General features: G+C 38.0%; 1 protein-coding gene across 5 annotated transcripts in view; it reads left to right on the forward strand.

The window, feature by feature from the left end:
* The first annotated feature begins 7,227 nt into the window (after positions 1 to 7,227).
* Positions 7,228 to 24,231, forward strand: part of Ube3a (ubiquitin protein ligase E3A) — a 76,592-nt gene continuing 59,588 nt past the window's right edge. For 2 of the 5 annotated variants that reach the window (XM_051148652.1, XM_051148656.1), the window contains exons 1-2: positions 7,228 to 7,614; positions 22,086 to 22,149. The gene's annotated coding sequence lies outside the window, so the exon portion shown is untranslated. Of the gene's footprint in view, positions 7,615 to 13,079; positions 13,157 to 22,085; positions 22,150 to 24,231 lie in introns of those variants that run through there. The other 3 variants (XM_051148655.1, XM_051148657.1, XM_051148653.1) reach the window with 2 other exon arrangements.

A 24,231-nucleotide genomic window follows, 5' to 3' on the forward strand; every position in this document is an offset into this window, starting at 1 on the left:
AAGAAAAGGAGCACATATTTTGCAGGAAAATGAACTTGGAAGTCATCATGTTAAGCAAACTAAGTCAAAGTCAGGAAGACGTATTGCATGCCTTCCTACACATATTACATGAAAATAGGATGGGGCTATCCGGGGGAAGAAGGCGAACGACGGGGACAGAAGAAGGAAATGGTAGCAGGGAGTAGGAGTTTTTGATATTTTCTTGTGGCTGAAATGATTAGAAAATGGGAAGGTAACACAAACTGGGGCATGTAGCATATAACAAGTATTTGTCCTGATAGAGAAATATGAATAAAAACTGAGGGCAAGTCAGTAAGTTTCACAGACTTGAGAAGCCCGAAGAAGTTCAGATACTTACCATAGGGAAAGTCTTCTGGATGAGAATTACAATCATTCTGTCAATAAAGTATCACATTATTAGTCCTTGGCACATAGAATGGAATTACCAAACCAAACCAAACAACAACAATGACAAAAACAAAAAACAGAGAAAAAGAAGACAAGATCACCTTTTGAGCATTAAGTTTTCAGATTAACTGCCTAAAGGACTATCAGAAGTTAGCATAAATCACTTTAAAAACAGAAAATTGACTTCTAGGCTTGCCAGATATGGTTGAAATGTGAAACGGTTCTATGTAAAAGAACTAATTATAAGTAGGGATACTGAGTAAAGTTAGAATATGAAATACTGGCTCTAACCTTCTCAAAGGACCTTGGGCAAAAGGATCAAAGGTTTTCATTCCTTTCAAGAAAATTCTTAATAAAAATTTGATGAATTAGGTATTCCAGATTGAATTCATTAAAAAATAAAACCCAAACACCATAGTATCTCTAAGTTGCCTTTCTGTAGATCCCAAACCTAAGCAGTGTGCTATTGAGTGTCCTGCATATCTTTATACAGAGAAATAATGTCCTGGTCATAGGTATTCCAGTCCTTTTCAATATTCCAATCCCCATAGCAGTTCATTTCTCAATTCAAACCAATAAAATAGTGTTCTAATTTGTAACTTTATGTTTTTAACTTGGCTAGGGTTAATTTCCTGATTGGCTGATTGAAAACATGTTTTTAAGCCTGTAATCCTGAGGGCTAGATCCAGACTGAGGTAAATATAGAAAGTATGGCTTGCTCATTCATTTGCTTAGATAGTGCAAGCCTTTGCAGCCTGGATCTAAGCCTCAGTGCATGCCAATCCTACTTACAGAACCAGGTTGGCTATGGGCTCCCATGTGTACAGAACTGAACTGAATAGGATAGAGATATGGGTATTATTTTATGATTAAGAAAACTTCCAATTAGATTTGGGCTATGGTCCAGTTGTAGAGCCTTTAGTATAAATGAGGCCCTGGGTTCAGTTCACTGTATTACCAGAAAAGAAATTCAATGAAATGGCTTTACATTAAGAAAAACCAAAATAGCCAGGTTTGGTGGTATATGCCTGTAATCCCATCACACAGGAAGGAAGAGGCAGGAGTACTAGTTTTTAAGTTGTGAAACATGGGCCAGTTGCTTATCTATTAATATAAATTCAATTTTCTAATGTACAAAGTGCATACGAGGCAAGTCTGTCATAAAAGTTATTGAGATTAGTTTAAACAATCGTCATCTATTGAGTATATATTGAGTACATATATTTAACCTGTGAAAATCCCTTATCACTTCAGAAACTTGCTGTTAACTACTCAAATTTATGTAGATGTGATCAGGCCTATGGTTGTCATGATCTGGTTGAGGAAGGGATATTAGACTCTTTTAGGGCTTTTCCATACCAGCTAGGTCTCAAATAATTGAGACAAGGAGCCTTTAGATTTATAAAAGCTTTAAAGCCTAATAACTGGGCAGATATCAACCCTCTAAGCTATTTTGCTAATTCCCAGCTATACACCCAAAGTTATTTGCCATAATTGTTCTTTCCTGGTCTGCTTCTGTTCCTTCAGGCCAGCCCTCATGGCCACATGCTCATGGTCTATACTGCCCTATGGAGACTTCCCTCTCTTCAGCTTTCTCTTCTGCCTCTCTCTCAGCCTTATGGTCCCCATCTCCTGAAATAATGACTCATGAGACTCAAAGTATATTTACAAATACCTAAGCCAAATGGCTAGCCTCTTGTCTTCCTAGCTCATAACTTAAAATAACCCATTTATACTAATCTATATTCTGCCACATGGCTGATTACCTCTGGTCTGGTAACATATGTCTGTCTGTCCTCACATCTTCCCGTACAAATCTTGGGCACCAGGCACTATCCCAGGATCTTTTTTTTCCTGCTGAATACTCCCTTTCTATTTTTTTAATTGACAGGCAATGCATCCATAGAATGCACAAGATATTCTGTCTACAGGATTAAAAACAAAGCAAAAGGAAAATATAACGCTATGATGATATTTCTATTATTACCATTAAAATGCTTGATTTTTGTACACTAATAGCTGGTAAATATTATGAAAAAGCCTTATTAATAGTGATCTGAAGCAATGGTAAGAGTTTACACAGCAAAACATCATTTCAGTAATAGAATTTTGTATTCTGCATTTATCAGTGTCAAGACTTAAAACTTAAAATTACCTTTAAATTACAAATAATATTGATATTGACTAGCTAAATGTTTTCTTGAGACCTTGAAGAAACACAGAAAGTGTATCATCTTTAATACTAAAGGGCTTATTCAGTCAATGTACTTATTCAGATTAAAAAAACGTTGTTAGAGCTCTAGGACCACTAAATGTATTTAAAATAATATTAATGGATACAGTGTGAATGACTTCAAATAATTCAAATGATGTAGTCATTCAGAAGGAAAATTCTTCAGGGTTGATTTATTGGTTTGAATAGAACAGTTTTATTCAGAAGAGTTCAGACTATCAGCATGGTATTAGCGGTGTTGGTGGCAGTGGCAGAGGTGGCAGCGGCAGCAGCAGGGCGGCGGTGGCGGTAGTGGCAGCGGTGGTGGCGGTAGTGGCGGTGGCGGCAGCGGCGGTGACAGCAGCAGCAGCAGCGGCAGTGGCACAGGGCGGCGGTGGCGGCGGCAGCGGCAACAGAGGCAGCAGCGGAGGCGACAGTGGCAGCAGTGGCAGCAGCAGCAGGCGGTGGTGTTTAGTCATATACTTCTCTTTTCCATCTACTTCCCAGAAGAGATTGAAATGAGCAAGATCGAAACAAGGTTTGATAGGATTTTCAGGCTTTTGTTCAAGTAATTAGACACATTTTTATAGTCAGGTGGTGGTGGTGCATACCTTTAATTCCAGCACTTGTGAAGCAGAGACATGTGGATCTCTGAGTTTGAGGCCAGCTTGGACTACAGAGTTCCAGGACAACCAAGACTATATAGAGAAACCCTGTCTCCGAATGCTCTCCTGCCCCCAAAAACTAATTTTAAAAAATTCGTGTGCGCATACACATGTACGTTTATGCCATGGCATATCTGTGCATCACAGTCATTTGTAGAATTGGGTTCTCTCATTCTACTACGTGAATTCCAGAGATTGAAACTCAGGTCCATAGGCTTGGTAGCAAGTGCTTTTACCCCAAAGAGCCATCTTATTGTGAACTTCCAAACTTCTTATGTATTCTTGTTTATTTGTATAATTGGTAGAATTAGTGTCAAATGAGTCATAACTTTAAGAGGGCTTCATAGGCCATCATCATCAAAACTTCAATTTGACATATCACACACTAAGGTTCTAATACATTTATTATCACTTATCTAATTTTTGGATTTCAGATTCCTTCCAGTAAATTACCTGCTTTTTCTGTACCCACTGAATTGCATAAGCAGGCCTGTATTTTGTGTAATTTTACACAATTTGAATATATTAAATGTTCCAAAACATCTACTTTATTACATTATTTCAGTATTGGGAATTCCATCAGACACACTGGCCTTAGTTTTTAACTTTTTTCTTTTACATTTTTACATTTAGAAGGGCTGATTCAATCATTCACTTTTTGAGGAGTTACTGTGTTTTAGGTAGGAAGGAGGCAGAGGAAAAACCATGAACACTAACTCTTCTTTCTCAAAAAGTGTAGTGGGAGGTCAAAGTCACACATCAACAATGCATAACAAGTGGCAGGATGGAGAGAAATACTGCGGAGGCAGAAGCAGTAAGCCTCGGGAAGACCAGAAAGGCTGCTCAGAAAGGTGCTTGGACTTGTCTAAAAGGAAGAAAGAATTCCATGCAAAAGGGTGATGACTGACAGACAGACAAATACTTAAGTACTGTATAAGCAATGGCTTTATGTGGGTTTTGGAGAAGACAGGTGTGGAAGGAAGGTAGGGCCTATGTGAAATAATAAGTCTTGTTCTCAGAGCTTAGGTCTAAGTAGAAACCCATGGCAAATCACTGACGCTGTGAATAGAAAATACGTGATTATTAACAAAACAAACCAAACTCTGGGTGATCAGGGTGTTCAATGCCAAAATATTGGCTATCATTTTTCTGGTCGTTGAGAATTTATGCCTTTCTTGTTCATTTTATTCTAGCTTAGAAGGAGTAGCAGTTATTTATAAAATAGTTGACACACTCACATCCCCAGAAGTGCTCTAAAAAACTGTTGAGAGTTTTACAGGCTTGATTTCCTCTTGAACTGATTTACCCAAGACAGGTACAGGGATTTTCTTTTATTGTTTCAACAAAGCCTGGGAAGTTCTGGGTAAAGAGTAGACACTAAGCTTGTTCAAAGCATGAATTAATATGCTTGTATATTTACATGGTTCTTTACATTTGAAATGAAAAAATAACAGAAACTACTGAGTCTCACTTAGGCTAAAAAGAACTTGTTGCACACCTAGACACTAAATTGTTTTTCCAAGAAAAAAAAAAAAACTCTGAAAATAATACAAGCCTGATTGTTGTTTTTAAATTATCTGTATTATCAGTAGGCCTGGCTAGTGATCAATCAAGACACTGACACTTGTTATATTTTAAAATAGCTTTAGTTAACCTAGGGCAGGGCAAACATTAATCCTCTGAACTACTTCCCATAGTGGGGCAGGCATGTGATACCTGCCCCAATCCCACGCCATATGCTTCTAATAATTTCTACCAAGCTACCTCCCATGCATAATCCCAAATACTTGCTAATGTTCTTAATCTGGGCTGGATTCTCTATCCATGCCTGCCATGTGCTTTTCCTCCATCTAACCCATGGCTGTCTTCCTCTTTTCTCCTTAGGGTCTTTCTCCTACCTCCTCATGGTGGTTTTTCTTCTTTCCAGGATTCCCCTCTCCCTTCCTTGGGACCTTTAGCCACACTTATCTCATCTGCCCTGCCGGGGTGGGATGGCTTTTTATTAATTAGCATCAAAATATGCCAGATCATCTCCTAACACCTGATAATGGAAAAAATTGTGATACATTTATGTGATTCGGTGCCAGGAATTACTCATGATGATAATTTTTAACATAAACATTGCTTTTTCCAGCCCCCTTTGATATAGTCTTTCTTTATAGCGAGGCTTGCCAAAGAAGCTCAGATTTCTCCTGTCATGGCCTCCTTCATGCTGGGGTTGTAGGCAAGCACCTATAAGAATGTATATTTAACATTAATTAAAAAATAATTTCTTCATATTCCTGGGAGAAATTGGGATTCTCTATACAAAACTGGATTACCATTTTGACATCTATTTCCTTTAAACTTCTCAGCTTTTTAGAACTCTGGGCATTTGGCTACATTTTGATAATTCACATTACTATAAAATTACCTTTCCTTTCTGGACAACTTTCCATTTAGGAGAAATTTGCTTAAAGTACCTTCACATGCTGCAACAGTAGTGGACTTTACTTTTCCTAGTAGTCTAATGATCTTCGTTTTTGGTGGTTGCATATTTAATAATTTGCAGAGATAATCCTTAAAAGGTTACGTTTGTTACTGGCTCTTTTCATAAAATACAACGGTAGTTTCCAAATAAGGATTTGTGATGGAGGAAGGAAAAAACAAAACAAAATCAAAACCATATATTTTTAAAGTATCTTAAAATCTGACATGACAACACTATCACTTATTATCCCCCATGCCCTCACTGCTTATTTTTTAGTTTTAAATACTAGCGGTGGTGGCACACGCCTTTCGTCCCAGCAGAAGGCGAACTCTCTTGAGTTCGAGGTCAGCCTGGTCTACAGAGCGAGTTCCAGGACAGCCAGGGCTGCACAAGAAACCCTGTCTCGAAAAACAACCGCCACCAAACCATCTGTTTATAGGGGTAAGATCGGATACATATTTGTTTGATGTGTAAGAAACAAAAAAGTACATTGCTATGTGCAAATGTTGCATTTTGAGTAGAAGATGATTAAGGCTTAGCCACAAAGTTGCAAGCCAGAAAATAGCTCGTCAGCTCGTCTTTATAATAACAACAAACCCGTTAAGTAAAACGGCCACTGGGTACTATCACGACACATGGCTTTAATAGGATTCGGGTGTTGTGTACATCAAAATGAGCCCCTATCCACGTGGGATCAAGCAGGCGGTTCCCTCCCGGTTGACAATCTTGCAGCGGCTGTGCTTTTTACCTTCTGGTAAAATCTGGTAAATCAGTGACATATCCTCGACTAGCAGAGACCTGAGCTGATGACCTTGTCTGCTGAAAGCCTGCCTACCCACGGTAACCCACGCAGCTCGGGTGAATAGGTGCAGCAGGGGTCGGCCATAGCGACTGAAAACTTCTGCTCCCCATCGTGCCCGGAGCTCGCTACACCGCCTCAGCGACTTTCCCATCCGATTCGTCCCCTTTCCTGACCCCCGAGGCTTTCCTCGGCTGCCTAACCTGGGCCACTCTCCGAGTTCACCGAATCACACAGGTCTATGGGTTGGGTAAAAACGAGCAGAGGCTAACAACACCAAGCCTCACCCAGCCCTGTCTCAAGATGGCGACGGCGCCTGGCCCGCTTCCACCCAGCCCAAGGCCATCTCCCCTTCCCACCGGTCCCCGCGCAGCTGGCGGAGGCGAACTAGAGAAGGGCCCTTCGGAACAGCGATCGGGGCGGGGCCGGGCCCGTGGCCATCCCACGCACGCGCGGCCCGCCTCCCGGCTTGGAGCCCCTCTCTCCCCGGCAGGGCGGCGCGCGCGCTGCTTGTCGGGATACTCGGCCCCGCCCACCCAGTCGTCTCGTCCTGCGCTGCGTTCGCGAGATCCGTGTGTCTTCCCCAAGATGGTGGCGCTCCTCTCCGGGTGACTACAGGAGACGACCAGGGCCTTCGGTCTTCGCCAGCGCCTCTCCTCCCTCGCCGCGCTCGCTCGCTCGCTCGCCCGCTCGCGCACCGGGCCACGCAGAGCCGTCCACCGCTTTAGCACGCCCCTCTTCTGCCGGCCTGTGGCGGACGGTAGCGCCTCCTTCTGCTCTCCCCTGGAGTTGCTCGCCGCCCTCGCCCCCCTCCCCCCCACTGTGGGACAGACCGCGGCAGCAGCCGGCCGAGCGCCGACTCCAAGGTTGCCCAGGCGCCCGGCCCTCCCGGCCTCGGTTTCCTGAGGAGAAGCGCGGGTCCCGCATGAGCCCCGGCGGTGGCGCCAGCGAAAGGGAACGAGGCGGTGGCGGGCGGCGGCGGCGGACGAGGGCGACCAGGACCAGCGAGGCGGCCGCAGCTGGGAGGGCCGCAGCCCAGGCGCGGGGGCGAGGAGGACAGGTCAGTGCTGCGGCGGCCCGCGGCCTGCGCGGCGCGCTCCCTCTTGGTCTGTACCTGCCCGTCGTCCCCACCGTCCCCCTTCCTCCGGGCCGCGGTGACAGGGTAGTAGGGTAGGCGCCCGGGCCCTCACCCGCCTCCGTGAGCAGCGAGTGCTTGGGCGCGTGGTGCGGAGGGGCCGGTGCCAGGAGTAGGCCCTAGGTGGCTGCGGCCACTGCAGCCTTAACTGTCAGTGCTGGCTGAACGCTGGAGGAGGGAGGGTTTTGTCACCCTGCGGGTACCTGAGTGGGCCCCGGGGTGGGGCGGACGTGCTGGGGCGTCGAGATTTGGGGCCTCTTCCGAGCAGGCACCGGAGAGCCGCCGGTGGCTTCAGGCTGCGAAGGGCAGGCCTTTTCCTCCAAAGGGGCGCACTGGTCGGGGAAGACATATTTAGATGTGTGCTTAGTGGGTTGGGGTATTGGGGGGTGGATTGGGAAGGAAAGACAGATAGAAGCGGCTCTTCGAGCGCAAGGATTGCGCTCTCGTTTTATTCGGTTGCTGCTTCTGGTGGGATTCAGTAGTTGAACGTGAGTTGCTGGATTCCTTAACCTGCCATGTTAAATAAATGTAAATGCAAACCTGTAAGCAGTTGGCCTCCTCCTCTTCCCCCTCCCCCCTTTCAGTTGAGAAAATGAAAAGACCGTTTTCCCCATCTTGATGCGGAGGCTTTTTGTTGGAAGAGTCAGAATTCAATGTGCTAAATGCTTTAGCCTGAAAAATAGAAAATAGAATTTTAATAAGACCTTTCACCCTTAGAATCCTCGAAAGACAATATTGTGTAATATTTTTAAAATGACTTCGTATGAGCATGCTAAAATAAAACAGTGCAAAATCTCTTTGGGATTTTATTAAGTAACTAGTGTGCTGTTGTAAATGTAAACTAAATAGTATATGGGATGTATGATCCAAAATGATCTTCAATCGTGAAGGAGTATGTGGAACCCATGGTTTTTTGAGAAACAGCAAATTATGTCAGAATGTTTGGAGAGTGAAGTGTGTTTGAAATAAAGACGAACTGAAGTTTAAGAGATACAGCTTTTAAAAAGCTACATTATAAAAAACGCAGTAAATCATGTTGAATAAATTGGACAAGTGACATGAACAGTGTTTTCGTCACAACTCAGATTAGTGATTACACTTACTTAAGATACCTTTTGGCAAATAATGTAAATTTAGGAGAGATAAAAAGGAAAACTTGTCTTGGTATGTATGATAGAAAAAGGTTCGGTATTAGATTCTCCACTTGAATCGAATCAGCTTATGAAATCTTTAAGGAAATGACTACCGCACCTGTATTGCTGCTAAGCCTGATGGTGACTGTAAGGCCTTAAATAGTTAGCATTACAAAAAAAGCCCTGCATCAAAATCTGTAACAAAATGAGAAGTTCAACAAGTAATTTGCAATTTATGTTTTTTAATAAGAAAGATACAGTACATAATAAAAAGAGATGACTTGTAGCTTTGTTTTCAAAATCGAATGTAAGCTCTGAAAGATTTGTGTTAATATTTACCTTGCATTGGTGGCTGGAGTAGTATACATGTACTCCTTTGCACATTGCTCCAAACCTGAGGAGTTTAACTTTATAGGATTAGAGCATTCATTTTTGTGCAGGTTTTATAGGTGGCTTTTTTTTTATCTCACCACTTTTTTTTGTTTTTGTTTTTGTTTTTGTTTTTTTTTTTCCTTTTGAGATGTGGTCTTATGATGTAGCTCTGGATGACTTGGAACTCTCCTCTTGGCTTTTTTCCCAGCGTTCTAGGATTAAAATGTGTATGTATACCACCAGGACTGGTTACTTACCTCCCCTCTTTATGGCTTTAAATAGAAAATGTAATTTCTACCTGAGGCAAAATCTCATTCTACTTGATTAGTACTTTAAACAGCATTCATTAGGTATTTATGCCAAATGACATGTAACGGTTTAGTCAATTGTATTTCTTAAACATTTGTCAGTTTCTATCTTCCCTTAAATCATTGTGATAATAATTTCTCTAAATTTTTATGAGCATTTTCTTTTTAATTGGCCGTAGCTAATTTTTCTGCTCAAGAGCTTAAAATGATCTTTGGAAATGACTTTTTTTTTTATAGGAAAGAACTCTTAAATGGTTACTGGTATATTATCATTTATTTCCTATTTTCTTCATAAGAGTTTAGGATAAAAGAGTTTTAGATGGTTTTGACAGTTTTCTTCCTTACTGATAACCATAAAGACAATGGTGAGCCCGCCATGATGTCTCACATCTGTAAAATGAACAATTGAGAAGCTGAAGCAGGATTCTGTTAAGGTCAAGGCCAGCCTAGGCTAAGGGATGAGTGAGAACTTGTCTCAAAAATATTATCAATGAGCAGTGTGATCGAATGTGTAATGGAAATAGCTTTCAGGTTTTGTTTTGAGACAGGATTTCTTTATGGAGCCCTGGCTTTCCTAAAACTAGCTATGTTGACCAGGCTGGCTTCCCAGTGGTGAGATTAAAGCCATGTCCACTACCACCCAGCCTAGAAATAGCTTTGTAAATAAAGGTCGATTTTATTTTTGATGAGACATGGTTTTATCTACAAACATAATGGGGAAGATAATCCAAGATTTGTGAGAATTAAAGACGGTGAAGTGATCTATAAACAGGATGGTGAAGGTATCACAGATTTGTGAGAATTGAAGATGGTGACATGCCTAATAGTCTTTTAACTTTACCTTAGAAGACTTCATACCCAGTTTTTCAAATGATCTTTAAATACCTTGTATATAGTGGTCTATAGCCCATTATTTGTTCTACTACTTTTCTTTCTCATTGTGAACTCAGCCTTTAAGTGTAAGGATTTCTATTGTTTAATCGGATTAACTCAGATTTTAGAGTTTAGATTAACTCAGATTTTAGAGTATCATTCTAGATGCCTTAAGTGGTTCATCCTGCTATTTATAAAATATCAAAGACAGAGTAGTCTATAGACCCCCCCCTGCCCAAAATTATCACCCCTAGTTATGAACACTGAGCAGTCCTAATATCAAAGCTAGTTTTCTTTGTAAACTTGAATAGTGTTAGGAGGGTTTGTTTTGCCCGACTAGGGGGATTGAACTTAGGGCCTCTCACATGCTAGGAACTACTCTACCACTTCCTAGTCCTCTTAGTAATTTTAACACAGGGCTCACTAGGTTGGAAAGATTGGCCTCAGACTCACTCTAGCCCAGGCAGACCTTGAACTGGGAAGTCCCTTGCATCACCTTCCATAGTAGCTGAGATTGCAGGTCTGTACTATTATGTTTAGGTTGTCAAGTGTTTCTGTGTTTGTCTGTCTCTTGCTGTTTATTAGTGTTTCTTTTCTTTTCTCTTCTTTTTTTGTTGTTGTTGAGATTTTATCGTATGAAAGTTTTGCCTGCTTGTATGACAACGTGTGTGATGCTGGTGGAGGTGAGAAGAGGATGTTGGGTCTGCTGTGTCTGATTATAGACAGTTGTTAGTTGCCATATGGGCTTTAGGAATTGAACCCAGGTCCTCAGGAAGAGCAGCAAGTGCTCTAAACTTCTAAGCCACCTCTCCAGCTTCCCTTCCCCTTCCCCTTCCCTCCCCTCCCCTCCTTTGTCTCTTGTCCTTTTTCCTTCCCCTCCCCTTTCTTTCTTTCTTGTATCAGGGTCTCTTGATAGCCTCTAAAACTATCTATGTAGACAAAGCTGGCCTCCAACTCAAAGATCCACCTGCCTCTGCCTTCCCAATGTTAGGAATAACATGGGGTCTCTAAAAATAAGGACACTGTTTTCATTCATTCACTGTTTTCATTTAGGAAGCAGGACCTCCTAAAACCTCCACCTTGTGATTTCATCACCTCAGATTTTAGGCTTCCAGAGAAGTTTTAAGGGGATGCAAACATTGAGATCATATAGTGGAATATGCCTGAAAGAGTTACCAGTATGTTTACAAATGGTCAGCTAACATTTCTGAGGTGCCTCTAAATACTATGAACTGGCCTGGGTTGTGCGGATTAAAAAAACTAAGAAACAAGTCTATCATTTGGATAGGTTGGTCATTTATTGCACATAACAGTATTTTATTTTTCAGTATATTATCCCGTCATGTTATGGAACTTAATGCTCTCTATCCTTCCAGTTTTAGAGCAGTTCTGTAGACGTGCACCACAGCTGCAGTTGTAAAGACTTGCTGTTATTTTTTTCTTATAGTTTGTTTGTTTGGTGGGGTGGGGTGGGGAGTATAGTCCAAGCCATGTGTTCATGTCTTGCTTCCAGTCTATCCTTCAATATCCTATTAATAGTATGCATGCATGAGTGGTGTGTGTAAAATAAAATAGATTTACTCAAGTACTTGGAGAGTGATTATCATTTGAACTTCTGATAATCGAGTCATGGGTATTATAAACCTAGATACTTCTTTGCCTGACATCAGCTACTGTTTTCATTTTTTTTTTAAACATGAGAAAATTGAAGAGTTAAATTTCAAAAAGATGTTCTTAAATTCACCTAAAGCTAGAATCTGTGGAGTCTGGCTCCTAGGTTAGGATTTTACTCTATAAGGCAGATGTTCTATCTGTTCAAAGGAATAGTTGCACTATTTTGTAATTACCCATCCACTTTTATGGAAGTATGTATTTTCCATACTATTAAAAAAAGATAACCTTTATAAGATGCCATAGGCTTTTATTCTTTTTAATGGAAGATGTGAAATAAAATTGTATCAAGTAGAAATACTGTTGGCTTTCTCAAAACTTCTTTTTCTAACATGAGATGTTTGAAGTACTTGAAGGGGCTTTAGTTTTTTCTTATTAAAGTGGTTTATTAATAAATACAAATGCAATTTCTTTCCATGTTTTCATTTAGTTTCAAAATAATAGTTACAGTTTCTTGGTTTCTGTTGTTTATAATAAGTAAACAAGCGGATAGTAATTTTGAAAGATTATTAGTATTAGGCCTATCTACAAATAATACTTCTCTTCTTTTTTTTTTAAATACCATTTTTTGATAGAGGTTTAAGTATATGTTACTTATCTCTAGGTTTTACCTGAAGCCACAAAAGAAATAAGTGTTTCAGAGTTTCAGTGGCTCAGGAAACAAAACAGCCCAGGACTATGGAAATGGAGAAAAGAATGTATTATTTTTACTGTCAGAAAGTGTTCTCCTGACTTTTGTTTTTTGAGCCAGAATGAGCTAAAAATGAGCAGGCCATTCTTCTTTCTTGTTAATCAAATAGAAGTGATACTGCTTTTTAGTAGCAGATTATGCTGCTCATACGTGATAATTCTTGAAAGTTGATTGATACTGAGTAAGGAAAGTAACTTGTCCAGTAAATTTGTGTAGAAAGGATGATGGAACATGGCTGTTTGTTTTCTGTTAACATGCTACATGTTAAGCCTCTTTAAGAAATGTTATCTGGGGATTTTTAATTTAATTTAATTTTTGTTTATTTATTTTGAGACAAAAGTCCATGTTGGCCTGGAACTGACTGGGAGGATAAACTTGAACTCCTCGTCTTCCTACCTCTCTGAGTGCTGATATTGCAGGTGTGTTTCTCCTTACCAGCTGCATTTACAATATATGAATTTAGTTCAGGTTTGATAACTACATTTAAACATGAACAATAGCTCTTAATTGTTAGTGATAGGCTATTTAGTTGCAAAGATGAATTCCTTGTACCTTGTTCTACTTGACCTGTTATAATAAGTGAATTTCAAGTGAATCAGTCATAAGAATGATGTGAAAGGACAGGTTTTAGGGGCTACTTATTCTTCCAGGTCAGCCATGGCAAATCTTGAATAGGAGCCTCATTAAGAAATTGCATCTGGTTTATGGAAGAGAATCCTATGTAAATCTTTCTAAAGGTGGCATCTTTATTTGAAGTAAAAGCACAGAAGTAGAGTATAGGTCGTGAACATTTGTTACATGAACAGGGTAAAATCTCTCTTACACATCTGTTGTCTGTCCTGTGGAGAATCTAATGTGGTTATTCTTAGCAGCTCAGTGCATTTTAGAGGTTGGTCTTCTGTACCTGTCAGCATCATTTGCACAGTATAGCACAAATCTCATTAACTTGATAACAATTAAGACATTAAAAAAATACCTCAATTTCGGTTTTGCATTGCTGGAGATAGAATGCTGGGCCTTGCAACATGGTAGGCAGTGTCTACCAGTAAGCTGTGTGCCCAGGTTGAAGAAAATAGTTTGTCTTGCTGATTGGTGATAGTATGTGTATGTGTGGGGTTGTGGTGATGGTGGTGGCTGCTGATGCAGTAGTAGTTTGATAAGAGTCAAGCTATGTAGCCTAGGCTAGACTGTACCAGCCCTAGACTACATTCTTGGTGTTCTACCTATAGCTCCTAAGTGCCTGGGCACTTTTTAAGTTCTTGTTGGTTTTGTACATTTTAAAAGACAGAATCTCACATAGTCTAGGGTGGTCTCAATCTCTTTGTAGTTGAAGATGACCTGACCTATTTATTCTTCTGATTCTGCTGTTCCAGTGCTTGGACTGTGGCACTTTAAAAATAGTTTATACTCAGTGCCATGCATGTTCAATTCAAAATGTTCTTCTGGTCATTTAAAGTAGCCAGTGTTACACACAAATTACATAGCTATGGCCTGAATGAAGATGCTGCATGGAACAACTTCTGTTTTGTATAAGAGATGGCTTATCTACTTCAAACTTCTAATGGACTTTCAAATGTGAGAAAGTAGTGTTAGACACTTGTCTTTGTGGATTAAACCGTGACCATGACTCATTTAGTTTTATAATCTGTTATATAAAGTAAATTCTGATGCCTCTAATTAAATATAGAAGATATGGACAATATAGAAGATAATATAACAAATCAGCCACATACTGAATGGTACTATTCAGTATTAATAAACTTTATATCTTGTTACTTATTTGTACAACGCTGTCCTTTCTAAAATTCATTCTTTGTTTTCTTTAGTTGAGAGTTTTATTGCCACTCTAAGAATTTTTTTCTCATTATAATTCCAACACTCTACCTAAGTCAAATGTGAAGCATAATGCTGTTCTTTGGAAGGGAAAAGATGAAATACATAGTTGTGTTTTTTTTTTTTTTTAATGCAAAGCTAGTGTATCATAAAGGGAAGTAGGTTATCCCCAACTTATTAATATTTTTACCTTAAGAATTCTATTTATTGTGTTCCTCTGTATGAATATGTGTCATAATTCCTAAGCATATGGTATGGCTAAAATAAGGATAGTATGTCTTAAATGTTTTTATTTTAGTAAATTAAAATGTTTTTTGAATATTTGTTGTATAGTATGTATATTAATTGATAATCTTATTTCAGATAAAGACTAATTAGATAATGTTTTTCTTCCCTTGCTCTTGAAGTGAGCTGACAGTATATCCTGTGTTACTGATAGAAAATGCACTAAGAAAATCCAGATCCTGAGTTTCTAAGAATTGAACTTTCTTTACTTCTAAATGCTGTTTCATTCTCATTTTCTCTGTTACTGTTTCTCACTGACTCTGTAACATTGTATACGGTTTTAGCCTGGAGAGAGAATAGGGACATGAAATAAAACTTGGGGACTTAAAGGAGGAATATACTTTACTCCATAGATTGGACTGTATAATTTTGAAATAAGAACCCTTAAGTATAATAGAAGAACTGAGCTAATTTTAGTCTTTTATCTGTGTTCAGATAATGTATAACTACTGCCTGGTGCCTTATGTTTTATGTTACTTTAAAAATGAAAAAGATGTGTGTGTGTGTGTGTGTGTGTGTGTGTGTGTGTGTGTGTGTGTGTGTGAGAGAGAGAGAGAGAGAGAGAGAGAGAGAGAGAGAGAGAGAGAGAGAGATATTTAAGTCTGTGTGGATCATCCCACTAACCCATTCTGAAAATTTCTCTTACTCTGTTTTTTCAGCAAAATGAAACATAGGGACAAGGTGAGTTTAATACTAGATATATTTTAGCACTAGACTTAACCAATTGAAATTAAGTATATACTTCTATATTGAAGAGTCTAGGAGAACAATAAGTGTTTACTTGTGTACAAATTTTGTATTCGCTATCCTTTTTCTTCCTCCTTTCTCCATCTTTCTCTTTCATCTCTTTTTTTCCACCCTCTTGCCTCCAGCTTCTTTCCTCGCTCCCTGTTCTCTCCCCTTCATCCTCTTCCTTTTCCTTCTGCAGATAATACGTGTTTGTAAGTAGTAGAATGAATGAACTACTTCTTTCTAGTTTGTGCAAGTCTGGCTTAGGATATTTGTTACAGCTTCCTGAAACATGTATGTGTAATAATGAGTAATCCTCTCGGCTTGAGAATTTAAGAAACAGTTCAGCAGAAGTAGGCCAGCCTGGACAATTATCAAAGGCCTTCTGAAACCTCTCTTTAACTGTTAATATGCCTGTGCAGAATTTGACCAAGGCATTCTTAGGAAGGGTAGAAGTGTGTATATGTATTGTATATAAATTTTCTATATTGCTAATTCATACAAAATATGAGAAACTGAGATTGATCTCTCTTTATTGGTAAAGACGTAACAGCTTAACTATTTAGACACTTATTTTGTGCTTAAAATTGTCATGTTGTAATAATTGTTTTTTTTTTTTTTTTTTTTTTTTAAATATTCTGTCCATTAAACCCAGGGCAAGTTTCCATTGTTTAACTAAATACCTATCGCTTTATAGTTTACCTTAGGTGTTTTTGGAGTTATTATTACTATCAATATTACTATGTGTTGTGTGTTGTGTGATGTGTGTTTGGACATAAGGGTGCCCAACGATGATGTGTGTGGAGGTCAAAGGATAACTTGGTAGATTGAATTCTCTCAATTTTTAACTTTTGTCCTAGTGATTTAACACAGCTGGCATACTTATATGGCAGGAACTTTACCCACAGAGCCATCTCACTATCCATACATTTTTATGTTATTAGGATATTTTTCATAAAGTGGGAAGATTGGGTTACATAATTCTCAAAGGTTTCATGGCTTTGTTTTAGCTTGGACATTGTATGCTCAGATTTTTTTTTTTCTTATTTAAACATGTTATATGCTACTTAAAGCATTTAATAAATAATATAGAAAAATCTGCCTACCACCCAAGAATATAAGTGATGTCAGTTTTGATTTTTTTTTTTAAAACTTAGTCCCTTCCTCCAAGTCCTACTATCCTCTCTTCTTACCCATGCAACAGGTTTTTTGAGGTTCTTGAATCTCCTGTTTTGTATTTAAATATTACCCTTGGTCATAAGTGACATATCATGCTTAAGATTTCAAACATACCTGTTAGGAGTTTACATGTTTTAGCTGTTATGTTTTTGAAATGTGTATATTGATACATTTAGATCTGTTTTGTTTTACTGTTCTGTTGTGGTATTCCACTACATGGGTATCTAAATAGTAGTATATCCCACTGCTTATGAATATTTGGATTGCTTCCAATATTGTTCTTTTAAGTAATGGTACAAAGATCATTTTTCTACTTCTTCTGTTCAGGATTTTGTTTAGGGAAAATTAAAGAAATGAAGTTGCTAGAGAATAGGGTATATCTTAAGCTTGATTAGATATGGCCACATTCTTAAGTAAATTAGATTTGCCAACAGATACTTTTTGAGCAGTGTATGAACATTTTTGTTTCCAGCATCTTTTTACCAGTACTTGAAATAGTTAGATTTTTAATTTTCTTAAAATCTTGATATCAAATGCCATCTTATTTTGTGTTTGCCTTAATTCAGAGTGGTTTGTAAAATGGTATGAATTTTGTGATTTTTTTTTTCCTGCATGTTTCATTTTAATACATTTAAACTAAAAATCTTGTTCTTGTTCTCTTTCCATCTTTCTTTCCTTTTTTTGGGGTGAGGGGGGTACTGGGGTTTGAAATCCAGAGCCTATTGAATGCTAAGCAATTTTGTATGTGTTTTATAATTCACAATGTAGTGAAAGTTTGGTTATTATATGTAAACATGTTTTTGTTTTGATCCCAAGCATGGGATGTGAAACTGCCTATAGCTTATCCACAGCCTCATGAGAAGGCAAGTGCTCAAAGCCTACACCTCAGAAATAAATTTAAAAGAAAAGACATTGTGTACAGGGTTCATATACTGACAATAACCTTGAGAACTGTCTTATCCAACCTTTTTGTTTTAGAGTGCACTTGAGGACTGTTTCAGAAAAATAATGAAATAGAAGGTTATGTTCACTGTAGTATTCTCTGCTGGTATACAGTCTCAGTCTCAGTTTTCAAGATGAAAGTCATGATTTTTTACCATTTTAAAAAGTGAAATTAACTTTGTCATATTGTCTGCTATTAGTTGAGGGATTTTGCTGTGGACCCTTGATTTTGGTCCATTTAAAGAGAGGAGTCTTTTTTTTTTTTTTTAATTAATATGAAAAGCTAGTAGGTTTAATATTGAGCTGAATTTTTCTCCAAATTTTTGAACTGTCATTTGTATCTTCCATCTCCCATATGCTTCATTTTTCAATTGATTTGCTTGAGATTTTTTTGTGTGTTACTGATTTTATTTATAATAACTTCATATACAGCTTCGAAAATTGGGATTTCAAGACCTCCCACTCCACTCTTCCCCGCTTTTTAAAAAATTTCTTGGCTCTCCTTGGACCTTTATTCTTCTGTGATACTTTAAAACCAGTTTATCATGCTTTGGGAATTATACCATTTCCTTTTGTTTGTGGCTTGTTTGTTTGTTTTTTGTTATTGTTTTTGTTTGTCATGACAGGGTTTCTCAGTGTGTAGCCATGGCTGTCCTGAAACACTCTGTAGACCAGGCTGGCCTTGAGCTTATAGATACCTATCTGCCTACCTCTGCCTCCTGAATGTTGGTATTAGCATTTTTGAAGTTCATTCATACTGTGGAATATAATAGTACTTAATTCTTTTTAAATGCCATCTTTCTGTCAGTCATCAGAAGATAGTTAATTGGGTTGTTATGGTGTTACTGTGAATATATGTGCTTAGCTTTTGTTGTGAGCATACAACATTTTCCTGATTATATATCTAGGGGTAAATCAGCTGGGACAAAAGATAACTATTTGAAATTAGAGATACTTAAATTCTTCTCAAAGTGTTTATATCTATGTATTTTTTTTATAAATAATTTTACTAGCAATGTATGAAAGTTCTGATTTTACTATTATTGTTGCTATTATTGTCATGATTTCCAGACCTTTCCAATTGTCATTGTTCATTTGCGGTTCTCTAAAATTTTAGAAAGAATAGTTTTGTTTGTTTGTTTTTTAAAGATTTATTTATTGTTACATATACAGTGTTCTGTCTGCATGTGTGTGCACCAGATCTCATAGATGGTTGTGAGCGACCATGTGGTTGCTGGGAATTGAACTCAGGACCTCTGGAAGAACAGATAGTGCTCTAAACTGCTGAGCCATTTCTCCAGCTCCCTGTTCATTTGTTTTTAAAGTAGGCTTTGATAGATGAAGAGGACATGGAAGTTGCAGAGCACAGGGAAACATTTCTAGTGAAATGTCCTAAGAAACAAAATTATTGAAATAAGAATAAGAGATTTCTAATATAGATAAACTACAATAACCCGTGGAGACTAATACTTTAGGATGGCACCATAATGGGCAATGTCTGGATGACTGGTTGTTACTATATGACAAGGATTTCACGAAACTTGTTTTAAAACGTCTGAAATTTGCATTATTGTCATTGAGAAGGCATAGGGATTTTTTTTTAAATATGAGAGATACAATCAGATTCTAATTTCTAGGAGGATAATTCTGTCAAAATATGTAAGAAAGAAACTAGTTAAAGTAACAAAGCTCTGTATCACAACAATTTTAGTAACCTTGTGGGGAGAGAAGCAATGGACTCTTTCTTTAAAGATGAAACATAAAAAGTAATTTTAAAGCTAAAATGTCCAAGCCTGACTATGAGCTAGAATGGGTTACAATGAAATATACATAGAAAGTCTATCAAATCAGATTTAGGTTTGAATCTTAGCCTTTCATTTCCATACTACCTAAAGCAAGCCACACAAATTTTATCTTCTATGAGCTATTGTATTCTATAAAAAGTTTTAAGCATTATTCTATAAAAAGCATTTAAGCATTGGGAGTACAAAAATAAATGATGCACTCTCTTAGTGTTTTGTCTAGTCTGGAAAAAGAGGCTCTACTAGCAGGCTTTGGTTGCATAGTCTTAACATATGGTGATGGAGAGATTAAGTTTGTTCTGAAAGCAAGTAAAGGCCACCAAAAGAATTATTAGGGATAGTGTCACATTGTGGGAGGATTCATGAGGTAGAATGGTAACAGTGAGTGAGCAATAGATTATAGTTGGAAGGAGAGATTCTACAATACTACTTTTCTGATTTGAGTCATGGGACTGAGAATCCTACTATTATGTCATAGGATTTACTTAGTATATGATAAATCTTATCTTTTGTGGAGAGGTTTTCCCAGATATTTTTAGGATTCTTTTATAATAGTATCAGTGTATATCTCCATTATAGCATTTATCATTGAATTGTAATTATATAATTTATTGTGTTTTAAAAAAATTTGTCCTCATCTCCCCCACAGCTGTTTTTAGCTACCAGTATACACTCAAAATCTAATTGACATGTTTTGAATAAAGAATTTGAAGACTTGGAAGTAGTAGTTAGCGTAAATAGAACTATGGGAAGAAGAAAATGGCATGGGAGTTTCCTCTCCCTTAGGACAATGAGATTGGTAGTATACCAACATATACAGTAGAATGTTTTTGGTGTGTGTGTGTGTGTGTGTGTGTGTGTGTGTGTGTATGTGTGTGTTTTGGGGGTGATACTTAAGGTTAAAATTTTTAAAATTTTAGATGCTGAGATACTCAAATAGTGTTACACCTTTGATAACTGAGAGTTGGAAGTTATAAAGCCAAAGATAAGTGCTTAAAATAGGTGTGGTTAAAAAAATAATAGGTGTGGTTATGATATTAAGTACAGTGGTAAAATCTGTGAATCACTTGGAGTGTGTTCAAAAATACAAAATAATGCACTGAATCAGAATCACTGCAGAAAAGCCTGCATATTTGTTGGTTTGTTCTATTTTTTAGACAGATTTTTGTTTAATTTAGGCTTGTCTAGAACTCACTACACACATAGCCAAGCCTGTCTTTGAATTTCTGGTCCTCTCACCTTTACCTCCCCAGTGCTGACATAGATGTACTTCACCATACCTACCTAGTAGTTATATTTTAGTAGATTTCTTCAAGTGATTTTGTTGTAAAGCTTGAAACTCAGCTCTCAAAACTCTTAATGTTTTGTTGGTTTTATATAAAATACTTACTGCAAGGCTGAGTGTGGTGGTGCACACCTTTGGTCTTACCACTCAGGAGACAGGATCGGACAGTCTCTATGAACTGAAGGCTAGCCTAGACTACATAGCAAGTTCCTGGCCAGCCAAGGTTATGTAGTGAGACCATCTCAAATCAGTCAATCTATTAATCCATTAAGCCATTTGTCTGTCCGTCAGTCCGTCCGTCCATCCATCCATCCATCCATCCATCCATCCATCCATCGTCCATCCATCCTATCCTACCTTGATAAATAATTTTGTTCCTTCAGCCTGTAGGATAATGGTTAGTTCTTTGTCCTTGGGATTCTCATTATGATGAAGCAAGATTAAAAGATTTTAAAGACGGGAAAATATTCTGATAGGTTATAAATGAACTGTGAACTAAAAATTTAAAAATCAGCCAAGGGGGCAGACACAGCCTGATCTCTGTGAGTTTGAGGCCAGCCTGGTTTATAAAGCAAGTCCAGGACAGCCAAGGCTACACAGAGAAACTTTGTCTCCAAAAACCAGAAAGAAAGAAAGAAAGAAAGAAAGAAAGAAAGAAAGAAAGAAAGAAAGAAAGAAAGAGAGAGAGAGAGAAAGAAAATCATTGCAAAGCTTGTTGTAGTTGTTGATTTGTGAAGAGTTGTGATAGACATAGAGTGGCTTTCATAAGTAATACTGCATTGTAATAGGGCCCTGTTATGTGCTGTTTATATTCTTTTAGTACATTTTCTCTAATTCAACAATTTTAACACTTGAGAGAGTAAAATTAAAGGTCTTAGCAATGGCTGCAAATCTAGGAGATAGTATATAAATATCTTTGGTTTTATACAACAGAAGTTTTGCATATTAAGTTTAGCTGCAAGAATTACTATAGGTGACTGAAGGGTTTTGAAGTATGTGAACAATTTTTATGTATTTTCAGCTTATTTGTAAGGAGGCTAAATGTTAATCTTTGTACATGATGGGGAGTCACGAGTTTCCCACATGAAAATATTCATATCATAGTCTACCTATCTACCCTGCTACTTATTTTGGCAACAGGAGTAGGGTAATTTGTCTTTCAGTATATTTTTGGATCTTTATTATTGAAGATGGATTTGCTTTTATTTTATAATGAATTTCAGTAATTTTTTCTCTGAAAGATTATCCAGTTGTTTATGTTAAAGGAATTGAGTGAGGTGTTTTATATTTTAGGTTAAAAATCTGTAAGAGCCTGATTTTAGAATTCACCAGCTCCTCAGAAGTTTGGCGAAGTATGGTATGTTTCTGTTTTATGTTTTGAAATTCATATTGCATGAATTATTTTAATGTCATGGCTAGCAATATGACAAATGCGTTCAATAAATATGGCGCCTGTCAGTTTTAAAGGATCATGCTAAGTGCTGAGTATGCTACCAGGTAGACTGTGAAGTATAAAAGTGGGGTGCTGGAAAAATTTGTGAGAGATTACAATACTGTGAAACAAACATGGACAAGAAGACCCAGGAAATAGATTTGGCTGTTAGGCTGTGGGTATAAAGAATCTCTTTCACTTGCCAGCATATTATATATACAAGGCAATCTTTTTTATATAATTTTTTTATTAATTCATTCATACTACATGTCAATAGTTATCCCATCCCTTGTATCCTCCCATCCCTCCCTCCCTCCTGCTTTCCCCCTACTCCCCTCCCTTATGACTGTGACTGAGGGGGACCTCCTCCTCCTGTATATGCTCATAGGGTATCAAGTCTCTTCTTGGTAGCCTGCTAGCCTTCCCCTGAGTGCCACCAGGCTTCCCCCTCAAGGGGACGTGGTCAAATATGGGGTACCAGAGTTTGTGTGAAAGTCAGTCCCCATTGGACTGACTTGGAATGTCCTGTCCATTGGTTAGATCTGGGTCGGGCTACAAATGGTTTATACTCACTTATATCTGGACACTAGCCCAAGGGGCATGTCTCATGAAAGTCTTCACTTATCAGGAAAATGGGACAGAGGGGAGGACATCCTATTGGCACTTTAGGCGAGAGAAGTATGGCAAATGGGGAAATAGAAGCATCCAGAGGGTACTAAAAACCTACAAGAAGAACATTATGACTTGCAGATCTGGGCCCAGGGGTCTTGCTCAAACTGGCACCAGCCAAGGACTATACGTGCAGTAAACATCTAATCCTGACAAGGCACTCTTATGACAACTCATACTAGGCTTTTTTTTTCTACCTGTAAGTTAACTGCAGTTTAGAGAGTTTATGTAACTTGCTCAAGATTTCCCAGGTAGTTAGTGATCAAGCAGACAATGGAATCTCAGATTGGCTTTGGCACCTCATAAAATAGAAGAGGCTTGAAGAGAGTACTTAGTATTTTTAAGAGTGTTTGTAGTTGTTTAATGAATTGGCATTTTTGCATTTTAAATTGGAAATTAGATTCATTTGGATATTCTCAATCTACATAAGCTGTTAGTCTCATGAGAAACTAAGGGAACTATCTCATGGACCACATCATTCACTTTAAGGATGTTGTTTTCTCTGTCCCTTGCTATCTTGATAAGTAGGTTGTTTTTAGGAGACATATATTAATGATAGGAAAATTAGGGAAATTGGGTTATTTCCTTACAGGGATTATAAATCTTTAAAGTTGTTTATATATAGTTACGCAGGCCAACCTTAACAGTAAGATGGGCTCAAACACTGATGTTTCAGTAATTCCTTTGGGATCGTCAGATTCCTTCCTATTTTAAATTGAGTTCTGTTTCATGCTTTTAGCCACCTTGTTTGTCTGTACTGTCTGTTTGAGGGTTTTAATTGTGAAGGTACTTTTCCTTCCCAGTATTAGACTTTTTTTTTTTTTTTTTAGTTCATTCAAATTTGTTCTATGTGTATAGATCAATGGAAGAGATTTGTGGGGAAACTAACTGGATAAAATGATAATTCAGTACTGGTATATTGCAGACATAAGTAATTTTGTCAGAATTACAGTATGATAAGTAAGGCTGTGAAACTTGAATCACAAAGATTTGGCTAAAACCATGTATGAGAGTTAAGATATTTGAAGAATAGGATATGTATTCATATTTTGCGATATTATTTCATGGAATTGAGTCTAATGAGATTGAGAATGAAACCTTTTTATACACCCAAAGGTTTTAAAGTTAATGTTAGTTGATGCTACTTAAACACTGTGTGTGTGTGTGTGTGTGTGTGTGTGTGTGTGTGTGTGTATGTGTATTTTATCAAGAATTGTCCTGCTTGAGAGCTGATTTCTCCCATCAGTTAAAGACTCCTGTTACTAAATCAGTCTCATTTTAACTATTGCCACAATCCATATTCTAAATTTTGTTTATTTTATATATTTAAATCAGAAA

The sequence above is a fragment of the Acomys russatus genome, chromosome 7 (genome assembly GCF_903995435.1).
Source record: "Acomys russatus chromosome 7, mAcoRus1.1, whole genome shotgun sequence".
Classification (NCBI taxonomy): Eukaryota; Metazoa; Chordata; class Mammalia; order Rodentia; family Muridae; genus Acomys; species Acomys russatus.